The following is an 18,883-nucleotide window of genomic DNA, read 5'->3' on the forward strand; positions in this document are numbered from 1 at the left end:
CCTTATGTCTCAAAATCAACTGAAGTAAGTTAAGTCGTTGATGCGTTTAGAGTTTTAGCAGCTTAGTTAATATACCTCATAGGCACTATTTTGCATTGTGGAGAAAATTGTTTTACATATCCCGTTAGCATTTCATGCCAGTACAGTGTTTGGTTTTCATTTTGAAAATTTTGAAGTTTTTTTTTCTTTATAAAAAGAGACATTTTTACACATGAAAAACCATTCCTATTATTGGGGACATCTTACTATGCTGTGCTCTACACAACCATCTACACAACCATCAATGCACTAAGTGTGTTAGCTGAACTAGCTCTGTTGGGAGAGCGTTTGACTAAATATCCCTGCTTTGATCCTTGGTTTCAGCAGTTTCATTTTAACTCAAAATCCACTAAAGTGAGTTAAATCGTTGATGCGTTTAGAGTTTTGGCAGCTTAGGTAAAATACCTCAAAAGCCCTATGTTGCATTGTGGTGAATATAATTTTACAAATCCCGTTAGCATTCCATGCCAGTACAGTGTGTAGTTTTCATTCCGAAATTTTTTGAAGATTTTTAGTCTCTATATAAAAAACATCTGTCAGAAGTGGGATTCGAACCCACGCCTCCAGAGGAGACTGCGACCTGATCGCAGCGCCTTAGACCGCTCGGCCATCCTGACTTTCCTTTGTATTACACCTCCACCAATGCGAAAAAAAAAGAAGCCATGCGAGCTGTAAAACCGTTGTTTTAACACATGAAAAAACATCCCTATCGTTGGGGACATTTTACAACACTGTGCCCTACACCACCATCTGTCAACTAGGTGTATTAGCCGAAATAGCTCAGTTGGGAGAGCGTTAGACTGAAGATCTAAAGGTCCCTGGTTCGATCCCGGGTTTCGGCAGTTTCCTTATGTCTCAAAATCAACTGAAGTAAGTTAAGTCGTTGATGCGTTTAGAGTTTTAGCAGCTTAGTTAATATACCTCATAGGCACTATTTTGCATTGTGGAGAAAATTGTTTTACATATCCCGTTAGCATTTCATGCCAGTACAGTGTTTGGTTTTCATTTTGAAAATTTTGAAGTTTTTTTTTCTTTATAAAAAGAGACATTTTTACACATGAAAAACCATTCCTATTATTGGGGACATCTTACAATGCTGTGCTCTACACAACCATCTACACAACCATCAATGCACTAAGTGTGTTAGCTGAACTAGCTCTGTTTGGAGAGCGTTTGACTAAATATCCCTGCTTTGATCCTTGGTTTCAGCAGTTTCATTTTAACTCAAAATCCACTAAAGTGAGTTAAATCGTTGATGCGTTTAGAGTTTTGGCAGCTTAGGTAAAATACCTCAAAAGCCCTATGTTGCATTGTGGTGAATATAATTTTACAAATCCCGTTAGCATTCCATGCCAGTACAGTGTGTAGTTTTCATTCTGAAATTTTTTGAAGATTTTTAGTCTCTATATAAAAAACATCTGTCAGAAGTGGGATTCGAACCCACGCCTCCAGAGGAGACTGCGACCTGAACGCAGCGCCTTAGACCGCTCGGCCATCCTGACTTTGCTTTCTATTACACCTCCACCAATGCAAAAAAAAAAGAAGCCATGCGAGCTGTAAAACCGTTGTTTTAACACATGAAAAAACATCCCTATCGTTGGGGACATTTTACCACACTGTGCCCTACACCACCATCTGTCAACTAGGTGTATTAGCCGAAATAGCTCAGTTGGGAGAGCGTTAGACTGAAGATCTAAAGGTCCCTGGTTTGATCCCGGGTTTCGGCAGTTTCCTTATGTCTCAAAATCAACTGAAGTAAGTTAAGTCGTTGATGCGTTTAGAGTTTTAGCAGCTTAGTTAATATACCTCATAGGCACTATTTTGCATTGTGGAGAAAATTGTTTTACATATCCCGTTAGCATTTCATGCCAGTACAGTGTTTGGTTTTCATTTTGAAAATTTTGAAGTTTTTTTTTCTTTATAAAAAGAGACATTTTTACACATGAAAAACCATTCCTATTATTGGGGACATCTTACTATGCTGTGCTCTACACAACCATCTACACAACCATCAATGCACTAAGTGTGTTAGCTGAACTAGCTCTGTTGGGAGAGCTTTTGACTAAATATCCCTGCTTTGATCCTTGGTTTCAGCAGTTTCATTTTAACTCAAAATCCACTAAAGTGAGTTAAATCGTTGATGCGTTTAGAGTTTTGGCAGCTTAGGTAAAATACCTCAAAAGCCCTATGTTGCATTGTGGTGAATATAATTTTACAAATCCCGTTAGCATTCCATGCCAGTACAGTGTGTAGTTTTCATTCCGAAATTTTTTGAAGATTTTTAGTCTCTATATAAAAAACATCTGTCAGAAGTGGGATTCGAACCCACGCCTCCAGAGGAGACTGTGACCTGATCGCAGCGCCTTAGACCGCTCGGCCATCCTGACTTTCCTTTGTATTACACCTCCACCAATGCGAAAAAAAAAGAAGCCATGCGAGCTGTAAAACCGTTGTTTTAACACATGAAAAAACATCCCTATCGTTGGGGACATTTTACAACACTGTGCCCTACACCACCATCTGTCAACTAGGTGTATTAGCCGAAATAGCTCAGTTGGGAGAGTGTTAGACTGAAGATCTAAAGGTCCCTGGTTTGATCCCGGGTTTCGGCAGTTTCCTTATGTCTCAAAATCAACTGAAGTAAGTTAAGTCGTTGATGCGTTTAGAGTTTTAGCAGCTTAGTTAATATACCTCATAGGCACTATTTTGCATTGTGGAGAAAATTGTTTTACATATCCCGTTAGCATTTCATGCCAGTACAGTGTTTGGTTTTCATTTTGAAAATTTAGAAGTTTTTTTTTCTTTATAAAAAGAGACATTTTTACACATGAAAAACCATTCCTATTATTGGGGACATCTTACTATGCTGTGCTCTACACAACCATCTACACAACCATCAATGCACTAAGTGTGTTAGCTGAACTAGCTCTGTTGGGAGAGCGTTTGACTGCTTTGATCCTTGGTTTCAGCAGTTTCATTTTAACTCAAAATCCACTAAAGTGAGTTAAATCGTTGATGCGTTTAGAGTTTTGGCAGCTTAGGTAAAATACCTCAAAAGCCCTATGTTGCATTGTGGTGAATATAATTTTACAAATCCCGTTAGCATTCCATGCCAGTACAGTGTGTAGTTTTCATTCTGAAATTTTTTGAAGATTTTTAGTCTCTATATAAAAAACATCTGTCAGAAGTAGAATTCGAACCCACGCCTCCAGAGGAGACTGCGACCTGAACGCAGCGCCTTAGACCGCTCGGCCATCCTGACTTTGCTTTGTATTACATCTCCACCAATGCAAAAAAGAAGCCATGCGAGCTGTAAAACCGTTGTTTTAACACATGAAAAAACATCCCTATCGTTCGGGACATTTTACAACACTGTGCCCTACACCACCATCTGTCAACTAGTGTTGCTCGCGAATATTCGCAATTCGAATATTATTCGCGAATATCGCATATTCGCGAATTCGCGAATTTCGCGAATATAGCGCTATATATTCGTAATTACGAATATTGTTTTTTTTTTTTTTTTTTTTTTTTTTTTTCTTCACAGTGATCATCCCTCTCTGCTTCCAGCTTGTGTGGTGTAAAGAAGACTGTAATACTACTATGTGAGACTGGCGTGCGAAAATTTGCATATCTAATTTTCGCATATGCGAATTTTCGCACGTGTTAACTTTGCATATGCCAATATTCACTTATGTTAATTTTCGCATTCGCGAATTTCGCATACACGAATATTCGCATATGCGAAAATAAAACTAGGACATAACGAATATGCGAATATTCGCGAATATATGACGAATATTCGTCCATATATTCGCGAATATTCGCGAATTCGAATATGGCCTATGCCGCTCAACACTACTGTCAACTAGGTGGATTAGCCGAAATAGCTCAGTTGGGAGAGCGTTAGACTGAAGATCTAAAGGTCCCTGGTTCGATCCTGGGTTTCGGCAGTTTCCTTATGTCTCAAAATCAACTGAAGTAAGTTAAGTCGTTGATGCGTTTAGAGTTTTAGCAGCTTAGTTAATATACCTCATAGGCACTATTTTGCATTGTGGAGAAAATTGTTTTACATATCCCGTTAGCATTTCATGCCAGTACAGTGTTTGGTTTTCATTTTGAAAATTTTGAAGTTTTTTTTTCTTTATAAAAAGAGACATTTTTACACATGAAAAACCATTCCTATTATTGGGGACATCTTACAATGCTGTGCTCTACACAACCATCTACACAACCATCAATGCACTAAGTGTGTTAGCTGAACTAGCTCTGTTTGGAGAGCGTTTGACTAAATATCCCTGCTTTGATCCTTGGTTTCAGCAGTTTCATTTTAACTCAAAATCCACTAAAGTGAGTTAAATCGTTGATGCGTTTAGAGTTTTGGCAGCTTAGGTAAAATACCTCAAAAGCCCTATGTTGCATTGTGGTGAATATAATTTTACAAATCCTGTTAGCATTCCATGCCAGTACAGTGTGTAGTTTTCATTCTGAAATTTTTTGAAGATTTTTAGTCTCTATATAAAAAACATCTGTCAGAAGTGGGATTCGAACCCACGCCTCCAGAGGAGACTGCGACCTGAACGCAGCGCCTTAGACCGCTCGGCCATCCTGACTTTGCTTTGTATTACACCTCCACCAATGCAAAAAAAAAAGAAGCCATGCGAGCTGTAAAACCGTTGTTTTAACACATGAAAAAACATCCCTATCGTTGGGGACATTTTACCACACTGTGCCCTACACCACCATCTGTCAACTAGGTGTATTAGCCGAAATAGCTCAGTTGGGAGAGCGTTAGACTGAAGATCTAAAGGTCCCTGGTTCGATCCCGGGTTTCGGCAGTTTCCTTATGTCTCAAAATCAACTGAAGTAAGTTAAGTCGTTGATGCGTTTAGAGTTTTAGCAGCTTAGTTAATATACCTCATAGGCACTATTTTGCATTGTGGAGAAAATTGTTTTACATATCCCGTTAGCATTTCATGCCAGTACAGTGTTTGGTTTTCATTTTGAAAATTTTGAAGTTTTTTTTTCTTTATAAAAAGAGACATTTTTACACATGAAAAACCATTCCTATTATTGGGGACATCTTACAATGCTGTGCTCTACACAACCATCTACACAACCATCAATGCACTAAGTGTGTTAGCTGAACTAGCTCTGTTTGGAGAGCGTTTGACTAAATATCCCTGCTTTGATCCTTGGTTTCAGCAGTTTCATTTTAACTCAAAATCCACAAAAGTGAGTTAAATCGTTGATGCGTTTAGAGTTTTGGCAGCTTAGGTAAAATACCTCAAAAGCCCTATGTTGCATTGTGGTGAATATAATTTTACAAATCCCGTTAGCATTCCATGCCAGTACAGTGTGTAGTTTTCATTCTGAAATTTTTTGAAGATTTTTAGTCTCTATATAAAAAACATCTGTCAGAAGTGGGATTCGAACCCACGCCTCCAGAGGAGACTGCGACCTGAACGCAGCGCCTTAGACCGCTCGGCCATCCTGACTTTGCTTTCTATTACACCTCCACCAATGCAAAAAAAAAAAGAAGCCATGCGAGCTGTAAAACCGTTGTTTTAACACATGAAAAAACATCCCTATCGTTGGGGACATTTTACCACACTGTGCCCTACACCACCATCTGTCAACTAGGTGTATTAGCCGAAATAGCTCAGTTGGGAGAGCGTTAGACTGAAGATCTAAAGGTCCCTGGTTTGATCCCGGGTTTCGGCAGTTTCCTTATGTCTCAAAATCAACTGAAGTAAGTTAAGTCGTTGATGCGTTTAGAGTTTTAGCAGCTTAGTTAATATACCTCATAGGCACTATTTTGCATTGTGGAGAAAATTGTTTTACATATCCCGTTAGCATTTCATGCCAGTACAGTGTTTGGTTTTCATTTTGAAAATTTTGAAGTTTTTTTTTCTTTATAAAAAGAGACATTTTTACACATGAAAAACCATTCCTATTATTGGGGACATCTTACTATGCTGTGCTCTACACAACCATCTACACAACCATCAATGCACTAAGTGTGTTAGCTGAACTAGCTCTGTTGGGAGAGCTTTTGACTAAATATCCCTGCTTTGATCCTTGGTTTCAGCAGTTTCATTTTAACTCAAAATCCACTAAAGTGAGTTAAATCGTTGATGCGTTTAGAGTTTTGGCAGCTTAGGTAAAATACCTCAAAAGCCCTATGTTGCATTGTGGTGAATATAATTTTACAAATCCCGTTAGCATTCCATGCCAGTACAGTGTGTAGTTTTCATTCCGAAATTTTTTGAAGATTTTTAGTCTCTATATAAAAAACATCTGTCAGAAGTGGGATTCGAACCCACGCCTCCAGAGGAGACTGCGACCTGATCGCAGCGCCTTAGACCGCTCGGCCATCCTGACTTTCCTTTGTATTACACCTCCACCAATGCGAAAAAAAAAGAAGCCATGCGAGCTGTAAAACCGTTGTTTTAACACATGAAAAAACATCCCTATCGTTGGGGACATTTTACAACACTGTGCCCTACACCACCATCTGTCAACTAGGTGTATTAGCCGAAATAGCTCAGTTGGGAGAGCGTTAGACTGAAGATCTAAAGGTCCCTGGTTTGATCCCGGGTTTCGGCAGTTTCCTTATGTCTCAAAATCAACTGAAGTAAGTTAAGTCGTTGATGCGTTTAGAGTTTTAGCAGCTTAGTTAATATACCTCATAGGCACTATTTTGCATTGTGGAGAAAATTGTTTTACATATCCCGTTAGCATTTCATGCCAGTACAGTGTTTGGTTTTCATTTTGAAAATTTAGAAGTTTTTTTTTCTTTATAAAAAGAGACATTTTTACACATGAAAAACCATTCCTATTATTGGGGACATCTTACTATGCTGTGCTCTACACAACCATCTACACAACCATCAATGCACTAAGTGTGTTAGCTGAACTAGCTCTGTTGGGAGAGCGTTTGACTGCTTTGATCCTTGGTTTCAGCAGTTTCATTTTAACTCAAAATCCACTAAAGTGAGTTAAATCGTTGATGCGTTTAGAGTTTTGGCAGCTTAGGTAAAATACCTCAAAAGCCCTATGTTGCATTGTGGTGAATATAATTTTACAAATCCCGTTAGCATTCCATGCCAGTACAGTGTGTAGTTTTCATTCTGAAATTTTTTGAAGATTTTTAGTCTCTATATAAAAAACATCTGTCAGAAGTGGGATTCGAACCCACGCCTCCAGAGGAGACTGCGACCTGAACGCAGCGCCTTAGACCGCTCGGCCATCCTGACTTTGCTTTGTTTTACATCTCCACCAATGCAAAAAAGAAGCCATGCGAGCTGTAAAACCGTTGTTTTAACACATGAAAAAACATCCCTATCGTTCGGGACATTTTACAACACTGTGCCCTACACCACCATCTGTCAACTAGGTGTATTAGCCGAAATAGCTCAGTTGGGAGAGCGTTAGACTGAAGATCTAAAGGTCCCTGGTTCGATCCCGGGTTTCGTTGGGGACATTTTACAACACTGTGCCCTACACCACCATCTGTCAACTAGTGTTGCTCGCGAATATTCGCAATTCGAATATTATTCGCGAATATCGCATATTCGCGAATTCGCGAATTTCGCGAATATAGCGCTATATATTCGTAATTACGAATATTGTTTTTTTTTTTTTTTTTCTTCACAGTGATCATCCCTCTCTGCTTCCAGCTTGTGTGGTGTAAAGAAGACTGTAATACTACTATGTGAGACTGGCGTGCGAAAATTTGCATATCTAATTTTCGCATATGCGAATTTTCGCACGTGTTAACTTTGCATATGCCAATATTCACTTATGTTAATTTTCGCATTCGCGAATTTCGCATACACGAATATTCGCATATGCGAAAATAAAACTAGGACATAACGAATATGCGAATATTCGCGAATATATGACGAATATTCGTCCATATATTCGCGAATATTCGCGAATTCGAATATGGCCTATGCCGCTCAACACTACTGTCAACTAGGTGTATTAGCCGAAATAGCTCAGTTGGGAGAGCGTTAGACTGAAGATCTAAAGGTCCCTGGTTCGATCCCGGGTTTCGGCAGTTTCCTTATGTCTCAAAATCAACTGAAGTAAGTTAAGTCGTTGATGCGTTTAGAGTTTTAGCAGCTTAGTTAATATACCTCATAGGCACTATTTTGCATTGTGGAGAAAATTGTTTTACATATCCCGTTAGCATTTCATGCCAGTACAGTGTTTGGTTTTCATTTTGAAAATTTTGAAGTTTTTTTTTCTTTATAAAAAGAGACATTTTTACACATGAAAAACCATTCCTATTATTGGGGACATCTTACAATGCTGTGCTCTACACAACCATCTACACAACCATCAATGCACTAAGTGTGTTAGCTGAACTAGCTCTGTTTGGAGAGCGTTTGACTAAATATCCCTGCTTTGATCCTTGGTTTCAGCAGTTTCATTTTAACTCAAAATCCACTAAAGTGAGTTAAATCGTTGATGCGTTTAGAGTTTTGGCAGCTTAGGTAAAATACCTCAAAAGCCCTATGTTGCATTGTGGTGAATATAATTTTACAAATCCCGTTAGCATTCCATGCCAGTACAGTGTGTAGTTTTCATTCTGAAATTTTTTGAAGATTTTTAGTCTCTATATAAAAAACATCTGTCAGAAGTGGGATTCGAACCCACGCCTCCAGAGGAGACTGCGACCTGAACGCAGCGCCTTAGACCGCTCGGCCATCCTGACTTTGCTTTGTATTACACCTCCACCAATGCAAAAAAAAAAGAAGCCATGCGAGCTGTAAAACCGTTGTTTTAACACATGAAAAAACATCCCTATCGTTGGGGACATTTTACCACACTGTGCCCTACACCACCATCTGTCAACTAGGTGTATTAGCCGAAATAGCTCAGTTGGGAGAGCGTTAGACTGAAGATCTAAAGGTCCCTGGTTTGATCCCGGGTTTCGGCAGTTTCCTTATGTCTCAAAATCAACTGAAGTAAGTTAAGTCGTTGATGCGTTTAGAGTTTTAGCAGCTTAGTTAATATACCTCATAGGCACTATTTTGCATTGTGGAGAAAATTGTTTTACATATCCCGTTAGCATTTCATGCCAGTACAGTGTTTGGTTTTCATTTTGAAAATTTTGAAGTTTTTTTTTCTTTATAAAAAGAGACATTTTTACACATGAAAAACCATTCCTATTATTGGGGACATCTTACTATGCTGTGCTCTAAACAACCATCTACACAACCATCAATGCACTAAGTGTGTTAGCTGAACTAGCTCTGTTGGGAGAGCGTTTGACTAAATATCCCTGCTTTGATCCTTGGTTTCAGCAGTTTCATTTTAACTCAAAATCCACTAAAGTGAGTTAAATCGTTGATGCGTTTAGAGTTTTGGCAGCTTAGGTAAAATACCTCAAAAGCCCTATGTTGCATTGTGGTGAATATAATTTTACAAATCCCGTTAGCATTCCATGCCAGTACAGTGTGTAGTTTTCATTCCGAAATTTTTTGAAGATTTTTAGTCTCTATATAAAAAACATCTGTCAGAAGTGGGATTCGAACCCACGCCTCCAGAGGAGACTGCGACCTGATCGCAGCGCCTTAGACCGCTCGGCCATCCTGACTTTCCTTTGTATTACACCTCCACCAATGCGAAAAAAAAAGAAGCCATGCGAGCTGTAAAACCGTTGTTTTAACACATGAAAAAACATCCCTATCGTTGGGGACATTTTACAACACTGTGCCCTACACCACCATCTGTCAACTAGGTGTATTAGCCGAAATAGCTCAGTTGGGAGAGCGTTAGACTGAAGATCTAAAGGTCCCTGGTTCGATCCCGGGTTTCGGCAGTTTCCTTATGTCTCAAAATCAACTGAAGTAAGTTAAGTCGTTGATGCGTTTAGAGTTTTAGCAGCTTAGTTAATATACCTCATAGGCACTATTTTGCATTGTGGAGAAAATTGTTTTACATATCCCGTTAGCATTTCATGCCAGTACAGTGTTTGGTTTTCATTTTGAAAATTTTGAAGTTTTTTTTTCTTTATAAAAAGAGACATTTTTACACATGAAAAACCATTCCTATTATTGGGGACATCTTACAATGCTGTGCTCTACACAACCATCTACACAACCATCAATGCACTAAGTGTGTTAGCTGAACTAGCTCTGTTTGGAGAGCGTTTGACTAAATATCCCTGCTTTGATCCTTGGTTTCAGCAGTTTCATTTTAACTCAAAATCCACTAAAGTGAGTTAAATCGTTGATGCGTTTAGAGTTTTGGCAGCTTAGGTAAAATACCTCAAAAGCCCTATGTTGCATTGTGGTGAATATAATTTTACAAATCCCGTTAGCATTCCATGCCAGTACAGTGTGTAGTTTTCATTCTGAAATTTTTTGAAGATTTTTAGTCTCTATATAAAAAACATCTGTCAGAAGTGGGATTCGAACCCACGCCTCCAGAGGAGACTGCGACCTGAACGCAGCGCCTTAGACCGCTCGGCCATCCTGACTTTGCTTTCTATTACACCTCCACCAATGCAAAAAAAAAAGAAGCCATGCGAGCTGTAAAACCGTTGTTTTAACACATGAAAAAACATCCCTATCGTTGGGGACATTTTACCACACTGTGCCCTACACCACCATCTGTCAACTAGGTGTATTAGCCGAAATAGCTCAGTTGGGAGAGCGTTAGACTGAAGATCTAAAGGTCCCTGGTTTGATCCCGGGTTTCGGCAGTTTCCTTATGTCTCAAAATCAACTGAAGTAAGTTAAGTCGTTGATGCGTTTAGAGTTTTAGCAGCTTAGTTAATATACCTCATAGGCACTATTTTGCATTGTGGAGAAAATTGTTTTACATATCCCGTTAGCATTTCATGCCAGTACAGTGTTTGGTTTTCATTTTGAAAATTTTGAAGTTTTTTTTTCTTTATAAAAAGAGACATTTTTACACATGAAAAACCATTCCTATTATTGGGGACATCTTACTATGCTGTGCTCTACACAACCATCTACACAACCATCAATGCACTAAGTGTGTTAGCTGAACTAGCTCTGTTGGGAGAGCTTTTGACTAAATATCCCTGCTTTGATCCTTGGTTTCAGCAGTTTCATTTTAACTCAAAATCCACTAAAGTGAGTTAAATCGTTGATGCGTTTAGAGTTTTGGCAGCTTAGGTAAAATACCTCAAAAGCCCTATGTTGCATTGTGGTGAATATAATTTTACAAATCCCGTTAGCATTCCATGCCAGTACAGTGTGTAGTTTTCATTCCGAAATTTTTTGAAGATTTTTAGTCTCTATATAAAAAACATCTGTCAGAAGTGGGATTCGAACCCACGCCTCCAGAGGAGACTGCGACCTGATCGCAGCGCCTTAGACCGCTCGGCCATCCTGACTTTCCTTTGTATTACACCTCCACCAATGCGAAAAAAAAAGAAGCCATGCGAGCTGTAAAACCGTTGTTTTAACACATGAAAAAACATCCCTATCGTTGGGGACATTTTACAACACTGTGCCCTACACCACCATCTGTCAACTAGGTGTATTAGCCGAAATAGCTCAGTTGGGAGAGCGTTAGACTGAAGATCTAAAGGTCCCTGGTTTGATCCCAGGTTTCGGCAGTTTCCTTATGTCTCAAAATCAACTGAAGTAAGTTAAGTCGTTGATGCGTTTAGAGTTTTAGCAGCTTAGTTAATATACCTCATAGGCACTATTTTGCATTGTGGAGAAAATTGTTTTACATATCCCGTTAGCATTTCATGCCAGTACAGTGTTTGGTTTTCATTTTGAAAATTTAGAAGTTTTTTTTTCTTTATAAAAAGAGACATTTTTACACATGAAAAACCATTCCTATTATTGGGGACATCTTACTATGCTGTGCTCTACACAACCATCTACACAACCATCAATGCACTAAGTGTGTTAGCTGAACTAGCTCTGTTGGGAGAGCGTTTGACTGCTTTGATCCTTGGTTTCAGCAGTTTCATTTTAACTCAAAATCCACTAAAGTGAGTTAAATCGTTGATGCGTTTAGAGTTTTGGCAGCTTAGGTAAAATACCTCAAAAGCCCTATGTTGCATTGTGGTGAATATAATTTTACAAATCCCGTTAGCATTCCATGCCAGTACAGTGTGTAGTTTTCATTCTGAAATTTTTTGAAGATTTTTAGTCTCTATATAAAAAACATCTGTCAGAAGTAGAATTCGAACCCACGCCTCCAGAGGAGACTGCGACCTGAACGCAGCGCCTTAGACCGCTCGGCCATCCTGACTTTGCTTTGTATTACATCTCCACCAATGCAAAAAAGAAGCCATGCGAGCTGTAAAACCGTTGTTTTAACACATGAAAAAACATCCCTATCGTTCGGGACATTTTACAACACTGTGCCCTACACCACCATCTGTCAACTAGTGTTGCTCGCGAATATTCGCAATTCGAATATTATTCGCGAATATCGCATATTCGCGAATTCGCGAATTTCGCGAATATAGCGCTATATATTCGTAATTACGAATATTGTTTTTTTTTTTTTTTTTTTTTTTTTTTTTCTTCACAGTGATCATCCCTCTCTGCTTCCAGCTTGTGTGGTGTAAAGAAGACTGTAATACTACTATGTGAGACTGGCGTGCGAAAATTTGCATATCTAATTTTCGCATATGCGAATTTTCGCACGTGTTAACTTTGCATATGCCAATATTCACTTATGTTAATTTTCGCATTCGCGAATTTCGCATACACGAATATTCGCATATGCGAAAATAAAACTAGGACATAACGAATATGCGAATATTCGCGAATATATGACGAATATTCGTCCATATATTCGCGAATATTCGCGAATTCGAATATGGCCTATGCCGCTCAACACTACTGTCAACTAGGTGGATTAGCCGAAATAGCTCAGTTGGGAGAGCGTTAGACTGAAGATCTAAAGGTCCCTGGTTCGATCCTGGGTTTCGGCAGTTTCCTTATGTCTCAAAATCAACTGAAGTAAGTTAAGTCGTTGATGCGTTTAGAGTTTTAGCAGCTTAGTTAATATACCTCATAGGCACTATTTTGCATTGTGGAGAAAATTGTTTTACATATCCCGTTAGCATTTCATGCCAGTACAGTGTTTGGTTTTCATTTTGAAAATTTTGAAGTTTTTTTTTCTTTATAAAAAGAGACATTTTTACACATGAAAAACCATTCCTATTATTGGGGACATCTTACAATGCTGTGCTCTACACAACCATCTACACAACCATCAATGCACTAAGTGTGTTAGCTGAACTAGCTCTGTTTGGAGAGCGTTTGACTAAATATCCCTGCTTTGATCCTTGGTTTCAGCAGTTTCATTTTAACTCAAAATCCACTAAAGTGAGTTAAATCGTTGATGCGTTTAGAGTTTTGGCAGCTTAGGTAAAATACCTCAAAAGCCCTATGTTGCATTGTGGTGAATATAATTTTACAAATCCCGTTAGCATTCCATGCCAGTACAGTGTGTAGTTTTCATTCTGAAATTTTTTGAAGATTTTTAGTCTCTATATAAAAAACATCTGTCAGAAGTGGGATTCGAACCCACGCCTCCAGAGGAGACTGCGACCTGAACGCAGCGCCTTAGACCGCTCGGCCATCCTGACTTTGCTTTGTATTACACCTCCACCAATGCAAAAAAAAAAGAAGCCATGCGAGCTGTAAAACCGTTGTTTTAACACATGAAAAAACATCCCTATCGTTGGGGACATTTTACCACACTGTGCCCTACACCACCATCTGTCAACTAGGTGTATTAGCCGAAATAGCTCAGTTGGGAGAGCGTTAGACTGAAGATCTAAAGGTCCCTGGTTCGATCCCGGGTTTCGGCAGTTTCCTTATGTCTCAAAATCAACTGAAGTAAGTTAAGTCGTTGATGCGTTTAGAGTTTTAGCAGCTTAGTTAATATACCTCATAGGCACTATTTTGCATTGTGGAGAAAATTGTTTTACATATCCCGTTAGCATTTCATGCCAGTACAGTGTTTGGTTTTCATTTTGAAAATTTTGAAGTTTTTTTTTCTTTATAAAAAGAGACATTTTTACACATGAAAAACCATTCCTATTATTGGGGACATCTTACAATGCTGTGCTCTACACAACCATCTACACAACCATCAATGCACTAAGTGTGTTAGCTGAACTAGCTCTGTTTGGAGAGCGTTTGACTAAATATCCCTGCTTTGATCCTTGGTTTCAGCAGTTTCATTTTAACTCAAAATCCACAAAAGTGAGTTAAATCGTTGATGCGTTTAGAGTTTTGGCAGCTTAGGTAAAATACCTCAAAAGCCCTATGTTGCATTGTGGTGAATATAATTTTACAAATCCCGTTAGCATTCCATGCCAGTACAGTGTGTAGTTTTCATTCTGAAATTTTTTGAAGATTTTTAGTCTCTATATAAAAAACATCTGTCAGAAGTGGGATTCGAACCCACGCCTCCAGAGGAGACTGCGACCTGAACGCAGCGCCTTAGACCGCTCGGCCATCCTGACTTTGCTTTCTATTACACCTCCACCAATGCAAAAAAAAAAAGAAGCCATGCGAGCTGTAAAACCGTTGTTTTAACACATGAAAAAACATCCCTATCGTTGGGGACATTTTACCACACTGTGCCCTACACCACCATCTGTCAACTAGGTGTATTAGCCGAAATAGCTCAGTTGGGAGAGCGTTAGACTGAAGATCTAAAGGTCCCTGGTTTGATCCCGGGTTTCGGCAGTTTCCTTATGTCTCAAAATCAACTGAAGTAAGTTAAGTCGTTGATGCGTTTAGAGTTTTAGCAGCTTAGTTAATATACCTCATAGGCACTATTTTGCATTGTGGAGAAAATTGTTTTACATATCCCGTTAGCATTTCATGCCAGTACAGTGTTTGGTTTTCATTTTGAAAATTTTGAAGTTTTTTTTTCTTTATAAAAAGAGACATTTTTACACATGAAAAACCATTCCTATTATTGGGGACATCTTACTATGCTGTGCTCTACACAACCATCTACACAACCATCAATGCACTAAGTGTGTTAGCTGAACTAGCTCTGTTGGGAGAGCTTTTGACTAAATATCCCTGCTTTGATCCTTGGTTTCAGCAGTTTCATTTTAACTCAAAATCCACTAAAGTGAGTTAAATCGTTGATGCGTTTAGAGTTTTGGCAGCTTAGGTAAAATACCTCAAAAGCCCTATGTTGCATTGTGGTGAATATAATTTTACAAATCCCGTTAGCATTCCATGCCAGTACAGTGTGTAGTTTTCATTCCGAAATTTTTTGAAGATTTTTAGTCTCTATATAAAAAACATCTGTCAGAAGTGGGATTCGAACCCACGCCTCCAGAGGAGACTGCGACCTGATCGCAGCGCCTTAGACCGCTCGGCCATCCTGACTTTCCTTTGTATTACACCTCCACCAATGCGAAAAAAAAAGAAGCCATGCGAGCTGTAAAACCGTTGTTTTAACACATGAAAAAACATCCCTATCGTTCGGGACATTTTACAACACTGTGCCCTACACCACCATCTGTCAACTAGGTGTATTAGCCGAAATAGCTCAGTTGGGAGAGCGTTAGACTGAAGATCTAAAGGTCCCTGGTTCGATCCCGGGTTTCGTTGGGGACATTTTACAACACTGTGCCCTACACCACCATCTGTCAACTAGTGTTGCTCGCGAATATTCGCAATTCGAATATTATTCGCGAATATCGCATATTCGCGAATTCGCGAATTTCGCGAATATAGCGCTATATATTCGTAATTACGAATATTGTTTTTTTTTTTTTTTTTCTTCACAGTGATCATCCCTCTCTGCTTCCAGCTTGTGTGGTGTAAAGAAGACTGTAATACTACTATGTGAGACTGGCGTGCGAAAATTTGCATATCTAATTTTCGCATATGCGAATTTTCGCACGTGTTAACTTTGCATATGCCAATATTCACTTATGTTAATTTTCGCATTCGCGAATTTCGCATACACGAATATTCGCATATGCGAAAATAAAACTAGGACATAACGAATATGCGAATATTCGCGAATATATGACGAATATTCGTCCATATATTCGCGAATATTCGCGAATTCGAATATGGCCTATGCCGCTCAACACTACTGTCAACTAGGTGGATTAGCCGAAATAGCTCAGTTGGGAGAGCGTTAGACTGAAGATCTAAAGGTCCCTGGTTCGATCCCGGGTTTCGGCAGTTTCCTTATGTCTCAAAATCAACTGAAGTAAGTTAAGTCGTTGATGCGTTTAGAGTTTTAGCAGCTTAGTTAATATACCTCATAGGCACTATTTTGCATTGTGGAGAAAATTGTTTTACATATCCCGTTAGCATTTCATGCCAGTACAGTGTTTGGTTTTCATTTTGAAAATTTTGAAGTTTTTTTTTCTTTATAAAAAGAGACATTTTTACACATGAAAAACCATTCCTATTATTGGGGACATCTTACAATGCTGTGCTCTACACAACCATCTACACAACCATCAATGCACTAAGTGTGTTAGCTGAACTAGCTCTGTTTGGAGAGCGTTTGACTAAATATCCCTGCTTTGATCCTTGGTTTCAGCAGTTTCATTTTAACTCAAAATCCACTAAAGTGAGTTAAATCGTTGATGCGTTTAGAGTTTTGGCAGCTTAGGTAAAATACCTCAAAAGCCCTATGTTGCATTGTGGTGAATATAATTTTACAAATCCCGTTAGCATTCCATGCCAGTACAGTGTGTAGTTTTCATTCTGAAATTTTTTGAAGATTTTTAGTCTCTATATAAAAAACATCTGTCAGAAGTGGGATTCGAACCCACGCCTCCAGAGGAGACTGCGACCTGAACGCAGCGCCTTAGACCGCTCGGCCATCCTGACTTTGCTTTGTATTACACCTCCACCAATGCAAAAAAAAAAGAAGCCATGCGAGCTGTAAAACCGTTGTTTTAACACATGAAAAAACATCCCTATCGTTGGGGACATTTTACCACACTGTGCCCTACACCACCATCTGTCAACTAGGTGTATTAGCCGAAATAGCTCAGTTGGGAGAGCGTTAGACTGAAGATCTAAAGGTCCCTGGTTTGATCCCGGGTTTCGGCAGTTTCCTTATGTCTCAAAATCAACTGAAGTAAGTTAAGTCGTTGATGCGTTTAGAGTTTTAGCAGCTTAGTTAATATACCTCATAGGCACTATTTTGCATTGTGGAGAAAATTGTTTTACATATCCCGTTAGCATTTCATGCCAGTACAGTGTTTGGTTTTCATTTTGAAAATTTTGAAGTTTTTTTTTCTTTATAAAAAGAGACATTTTTACACATGAAAAACCATTCCTATTATTGGGGACATCTTACTATGCTGTGCTCTAAACAACCATCTACACAACCATCAATGCACTAAGTGTGTTAGCTGAACTAGCTCTGTTGGGAGAGCGTTTGACTAAATATCCCTGCTTTGATCCTTGGTTTCAGCAGTTTCATTTTAACTCAAAATCCACTAAAGTGAGTTAAATCGTTGATGCGTTTAGAGTTTTGGCAGCTTAGGTAAAATACCTCAAAAGCCCTATGTTGCATTGTGGTGAATATAATTTTACAAATCCCGTTAGCATTCCATGCCAGTACAGTGTGTAGTTTTCATTCCGAAATTTTTTGAAGATTTTTAGTCTCTATATAAAAAACATCTGTCAGAAGTGGGATTCGAACCCACGCCTCCAGAGGAGACTGCGACCTGATCGCAGCGCCTTAGACCGCTCGGCCATCCTGACTTTCCTTTGTATTACACCTCCACCAATGCGAAAAAAAAAGAAGCCATGCGAGCTGTAAAACCGTTGTTTTAACACATGAAAAAACATCCCTATCGTTGGGGACATTTTACAACACTGTGCCCTACACCACCATCTGTCAACTAGGTGTATTAGCCGAAATAGCTCAGTTGGGAGAGCGTTAGACTGAAGATCTAAAGGTCCCTGGTTCGATCCCGGGTTTCGGCAGTTTCCTTATGTCTCAAAATCAACTGAAGTAAGTTAAGTCGTTGATGCGTTTAGAGTTTTAGCAGCTTAGTTAATATACCTCATAGGCACTATTTTGCATTGTGGAGAAAATTGTTTTACATATCCCGTTAGCATTTCATGCCAGTACAGTGTTTGGTTTTCATTTTGAAAATTTTGAAGTTTTTTTTTCTTTATAAAAAGAGACATTTTTACACATGAAAAACCATTCCTATTATTGGGGACATCTTACAATGCTGTGCTCTACACAACCATCTACACAACCATCAATGCACTAAGTGTGTTAGCTGAACTAGCTCTGTTTGGAGAGCGTTTGACTAAATATCCCTGCTTTGATCCTTGGTTTCAGCAGTTTCATTTTAACTCAAAATCCACTAAAGTGAGTTAAATCGTTGATGCGTTTAGAGTTTTGGCAGCTTAGGTAAAATACCTCAAAAGCCCTATGTTGCATTGTGGTGAATATAATTTTACAAATCCCGTTAGCATTCCATGCCAGTACAGTGTGTAGTTTTCATTCTGAAATTTTTTGAAGATTTTTAGTCTCTATATAAAAAACATCTGTCAGAAGTGGGATTCGAACCCACGCCTCCAGAGGAGACTGCGACCTGAACGCAGCGCCTTAGACCGCTCGGCCATCCTGACTTTGCTTTCTATTACACCTCCACCAATGCAAAAAAAAAAGAAGCCATGCGAGCTGTAAAACCGTTGTTTTAACACATGAAAAAACATCCCTATCGTTGGGGACATTTTACCACACTGTGCCCTACACCACCATCTGTCAACTAGGTGTATTAGCCGAAATAGCTCAGTTGGGAGAGCGTTAGACTGAAGATCTAAAGGTCCCTGGTTTGATCCCGGGTTTCGGCAGT

General features: G+C 39.0%; 35 non-coding genes across 35 annotated transcripts; 19 read left to right on the plus strand and 16 right to left on the minus strand.

Annotated features, from left to right (window-relative positions):
• Positions 1-573: 573 nt before the first annotated feature.
• On the minus strand, positions 574-656 carry TRNAL-CAG (transfer RNA leucine (anticodon CAG)). Its single transcript has one exon. It is a non-coding gene; the product is annotated as a tRNA-Leu (tRNA).
• Positions 657-808: 152 nt separating this feature from the next.
• On the plus strand, positions 809-881 carry TRNAF-GAA (transfer RNA phenylalanine (anticodon GAA)). Its single transcript has one exon. It is a non-coding gene; the product is annotated as a tRNA-Phe (tRNA).
• Positions 882-1,458: 577 nt separating this feature from the next.
• Positions 1,459-1,541, minus strand: TRNAL-CAG (transfer RNA leucine (anticodon CAG)). Its single transcript has one exon. It is a non-coding gene; the product is annotated as a tRNA-Leu (tRNA).
• Positions 1,542-1,693: 152 nt separating this feature from the next.
• Positions 1,694-1,766, plus strand: TRNAF-GAA (transfer RNA phenylalanine (anticodon GAA)). The gene has a single exon. It is a non-coding gene; the product is annotated as a tRNA-Phe (tRNA).
• Positions 1,767-2,578: 812 nt separating this feature from the next.
• Positions 2,579-2,651, plus strand: TRNAF-GAA (transfer RNA phenylalanine (anticodon GAA)). Its single transcript has one exon. It is a non-coding gene; the product is annotated as a tRNA-Phe (tRNA).
• A 1,268-nt stretch (positions 2,652-3,919) lies between these two features.
• Positions 3,920-3,992, plus strand: TRNAF-GAA (transfer RNA phenylalanine (anticodon GAA)). The gene has a single exon. It is a non-coding gene; the product is annotated as a tRNA-Phe (tRNA).
• Positions 3,993-4,569: 577 nt separating this feature from the next.
• Positions 4,570-4,652, minus strand: TRNAL-CAG (transfer RNA leucine (anticodon CAG)). The gene has a single exon. It is a non-coding gene; the product is annotated as a tRNA-Leu (tRNA).
• A 152-nt stretch (positions 4,653-4,804) lies between these two features.
• TRNAF-GAA (transfer RNA phenylalanine (anticodon GAA)) lies at positions 4,805-4,877 on the plus strand. The gene has a single exon. It is a non-coding gene; the product is annotated as a tRNA-Phe (tRNA).
• Positions 4,878-5,454: 577 nt separating this feature from the next.
• On the minus strand, positions 5,455-5,537 carry TRNAL-CAG (transfer RNA leucine (anticodon CAG)). The gene has a single exon. It is a non-coding gene; the product is annotated as a tRNA-Leu (tRNA).
• Positions 5,538-5,690: 153 nt separating this feature from the next.
• Positions 5,691-5,763, plus strand: TRNAF-GAA (transfer RNA phenylalanine (anticodon GAA)). Its single transcript has one exon. It is a non-coding gene; the product is annotated as a tRNA-Phe (tRNA).
• Positions 5,764-6,340: 577 nt separating this feature from the next.
• TRNAL-CAG (transfer RNA leucine (anticodon CAG)) lies at positions 6,341-6,423 on the minus strand. The gene has a single exon. It is a non-coding gene; the product is annotated as a tRNA-Leu (tRNA).
• A 152-nt stretch (positions 6,424-6,575) lies between these two features.
• On the plus strand, positions 6,576-6,648 carry TRNAF-GAA (transfer RNA phenylalanine (anticodon GAA)). Its single transcript has one exon. It is a non-coding gene; the product is annotated as a tRNA-Phe (tRNA).
• Positions 6,649-7,215: 567 nt separating this feature from the next.
• Positions 7,216-7,298, minus strand: TRNAL-CAG (transfer RNA leucine (anticodon CAG)). The gene has a single exon. It is a non-coding gene; the product is annotated as a tRNA-Leu (tRNA).
• Positions 7,299-8,031: 733 nt separating this feature from the next.
• TRNAF-GAA (transfer RNA phenylalanine (anticodon GAA)) lies at positions 8,032-8,104 on the plus strand. Its single transcript has one exon. It is a non-coding gene; the product is annotated as a tRNA-Phe (tRNA).
• A 577-nt stretch (positions 8,105-8,681) lies between these two features.
• Positions 8,682-8,764, minus strand: TRNAL-CAG (transfer RNA leucine (anticodon CAG)). The gene has a single exon. It is a non-coding gene; the product is annotated as a tRNA-Leu (tRNA).
• Positions 8,765-8,916: 152 nt separating this feature from the next.
• On the plus strand, positions 8,917-8,989 carry TRNAF-GAA (transfer RNA phenylalanine (anticodon GAA)). The gene has a single exon. It is a non-coding gene; the product is annotated as a tRNA-Phe (tRNA).
• Positions 8,990-9,566: 577 nt separating this feature from the next.
• On the minus strand, positions 9,567-9,649 carry TRNAL-CAG (transfer RNA leucine (anticodon CAG)). Its single transcript has one exon. It is a non-coding gene; the product is annotated as a tRNA-Leu (tRNA).
• A 152-nt stretch (positions 9,650-9,801) lies between these two features.
• TRNAF-GAA (transfer RNA phenylalanine (anticodon GAA)) lies at positions 9,802-9,874 on the plus strand. Its single transcript has one exon. It is a non-coding gene; the product is annotated as a tRNA-Phe (tRNA).
• Positions 9,875-10,451: 577 nt separating this feature from the next.
• TRNAL-CAG (transfer RNA leucine (anticodon CAG)) lies at positions 10,452-10,534 on the minus strand. The gene has a single exon. It is a non-coding gene; the product is annotated as a tRNA-Leu (tRNA).
• A 152-nt stretch (positions 10,535-10,686) lies between these two features.
• Positions 10,687-10,759, plus strand: TRNAF-GAA (transfer RNA phenylalanine (anticodon GAA)). The gene has a single exon. It is a non-coding gene; the product is annotated as a tRNA-Phe (tRNA).
• Positions 10,760-11,336: 577 nt separating this feature from the next.
• On the minus strand, positions 11,337-11,419 carry TRNAL-CAG (transfer RNA leucine (anticodon CAG)). Its single transcript has one exon. It is a non-coding gene; the product is annotated as a tRNA-Leu (tRNA).
• Positions 11,420-11,571: 152 nt separating this feature from the next.
• TRNAF-GAA (transfer RNA phenylalanine (anticodon GAA)) lies at positions 11,572-11,644 on the plus strand. The gene has a single exon. It is a non-coding gene; the product is annotated as a tRNA-Phe (tRNA).
• A 1,268-nt stretch (positions 11,645-12,912) lies between these two features.
• Positions 12,913-12,985, plus strand: TRNAF-GAA (transfer RNA phenylalanine (anticodon GAA)). Its single transcript has one exon. It is a non-coding gene; the product is annotated as a tRNA-Phe (tRNA).
• A 577-nt stretch (positions 12,986-13,562) lies between these two features.
• TRNAL-CAG (transfer RNA leucine (anticodon CAG)) lies at positions 13,563-13,645 on the minus strand. The gene has a single exon. It is a non-coding gene; the product is annotated as a tRNA-Leu (tRNA).
• A 152-nt stretch (positions 13,646-13,797) lies between these two features.
• Positions 13,798-13,870, plus strand: TRNAF-GAA (transfer RNA phenylalanine (anticodon GAA)). Its single transcript has one exon. It is a non-coding gene; the product is annotated as a tRNA-Phe (tRNA).
• A 577-nt stretch (positions 13,871-14,447) lies between these two features.
• TRNAL-CAG (transfer RNA leucine (anticodon CAG)) lies at positions 14,448-14,530 on the minus strand. The gene has a single exon. It is a non-coding gene; the product is annotated as a tRNA-Leu (tRNA).
• A 153-nt stretch (positions 14,531-14,683) lies between these two features.
• TRNAF-GAA (transfer RNA phenylalanine (anticodon GAA)) lies at positions 14,684-14,756 on the plus strand. Its single transcript has one exon. It is a non-coding gene; the product is annotated as a tRNA-Phe (tRNA).
• Positions 14,757-15,333: 577 nt separating this feature from the next.
• TRNAL-CAG (transfer RNA leucine (anticodon CAG)) lies at positions 15,334-15,416 on the minus strand. Its single transcript has one exon. It is a non-coding gene; the product is annotated as a tRNA-Leu (tRNA).
• Positions 15,417-16,153: 737 nt separating this feature from the next.
• On the plus strand, positions 16,154-16,226 carry TRNAF-GAA (transfer RNA phenylalanine (anticodon GAA)). The gene has a single exon. It is a non-coding gene; the product is annotated as a tRNA-Phe (tRNA).
• Positions 16,227-16,803: 577 nt separating this feature from the next.
• Positions 16,804-16,886, minus strand: TRNAL-CAG (transfer RNA leucine (anticodon CAG)). The gene has a single exon. It is a non-coding gene; the product is annotated as a tRNA-Leu (tRNA).
• Positions 16,887-17,038: 152 nt separating this feature from the next.
• TRNAF-GAA (transfer RNA phenylalanine (anticodon GAA)) lies at positions 17,039-17,111 on the plus strand. Its single transcript has one exon. It is a non-coding gene; the product is annotated as a tRNA-Phe (tRNA).
• A 577-nt stretch (positions 17,112-17,688) lies between these two features.
• TRNAL-CAG (transfer RNA leucine (anticodon CAG)) lies at positions 17,689-17,771 on the minus strand. Its single transcript has one exon. It is a non-coding gene; the product is annotated as a tRNA-Leu (tRNA).
• A 152-nt stretch (positions 17,772-17,923) lies between these two features.
• TRNAF-GAA (transfer RNA phenylalanine (anticodon GAA)) lies at positions 17,924-17,996 on the plus strand. The gene has a single exon. It is a non-coding gene; the product is annotated as a tRNA-Phe (tRNA).
• Positions 17,997-18,573: 577 nt separating this feature from the next.
• Positions 18,574-18,656, minus strand: TRNAL-CAG (transfer RNA leucine (anticodon CAG)). The gene has a single exon. It is a non-coding gene; the product is annotated as a tRNA-Leu (tRNA).
• Positions 18,657-18,808: 152 nt separating this feature from the next.
• On the plus strand, positions 18,809-18,881 carry TRNAF-GAA (transfer RNA phenylalanine (anticodon GAA)). The gene has a single exon. It is a non-coding gene; the product is annotated as a tRNA-Phe (tRNA).
• Positions 18,882-18,883: the final 2 nt, after the last annotated feature.

This window comes from Hyla sarda, unplaced genomic scaffold (assembly GCF_029499605.1).
Source record: "Hyla sarda isolate aHylSar1 unplaced genomic scaffold, aHylSar1.hap1 scaffold_1501, whole genome shotgun sequence".
In the NCBI taxonomy this organism is placed as follows: Eukaryota; Metazoa; Chordata; class Amphibia; order Anura; family Hylidae; genus Hyla; species Hyla sarda.